Raw genomic sequence first — 675 nt, 5'->3', positions numbered from 1 at the left:
ACACATTCTTCCTCGTAACTTAAGGCACGATATTTTTTCCGCTTTCGCGGTATAAATTTTCGCTACAGCGCTTCTTGAAACACCAGACACATCGGCTCCCTTGGCCACGGAAGCACTCACCGTACAAGCACGAACAGTTTGCCCACCCACGACTTCACTTAGCTCCGACATCATCGAGTCACGGCATTACACGGAGCACAGTTCTCATCACGACTGACAGTTGCTACGTGTTGACGACAGCGCACAGGTGGCGTTCGTGACAGTGCAACCTGCAGGTTTGCCCAGCGTCTGCATTTATGTTGAAGTATGCATTTCTTACGCCAACGGCCTTGCCGCAGTGTTAACACTGGTTCCCGTCAGATCACCGAAGTTAAGCGCTGTCTGGCTGGGCTAGCACTTGGATGGGTGACCATTCGGTCTGCCGAGCGCTGTTGGCAAGCGGGGTGCACTCAGCTCTTGTGGGGAAAACTGAGGAGCTACTTGACTGAGAAGTAGCGGCTCCGGTCTCGGAAACTGACAGACGGCCGGGAGAGCGGTGTGCTGACCACAAGACCCTCCACATCCGCATCCAGTGACGTCTGTGGGCTGAGAATGACACTGCGGCCGGTCGGTACCGTTGGGCCTTCCAATGCATTACTTACGGTGTTTCCATATTTTTATTCAACTCCATCGGAT

General features: G+C 53.6%; 1 pseudogene; it reads left to right on the top strand.

The window, feature by feature from the left end:
* The first annotated feature begins 319 nt into the window (after window positions 1-319).
* On the top strand, window positions 320-437 carry LOC126199857 (5S ribosomal RNA; annotated as a pseudogene).
* Window positions 438-675: the final 238 nt, after the last annotated feature.

The sequence above is a fragment of the Schistocerca nitens genome, chromosome 8 (assembly GCF_023898315.1).
Source record: "Schistocerca nitens isolate TAMUIC-IGC-003100 chromosome 8, iqSchNite1.1, whole genome shotgun sequence".
Taxonomy (NCBI): Eukaryota; Metazoa; Arthropoda; class Insecta; order Orthoptera; family Acrididae; genus Schistocerca; species Schistocerca nitens.
Note: the sequence above shows the minus strand (reverse complement) of the source record. Positions and strands in the feature narration are given on the sequence as shown.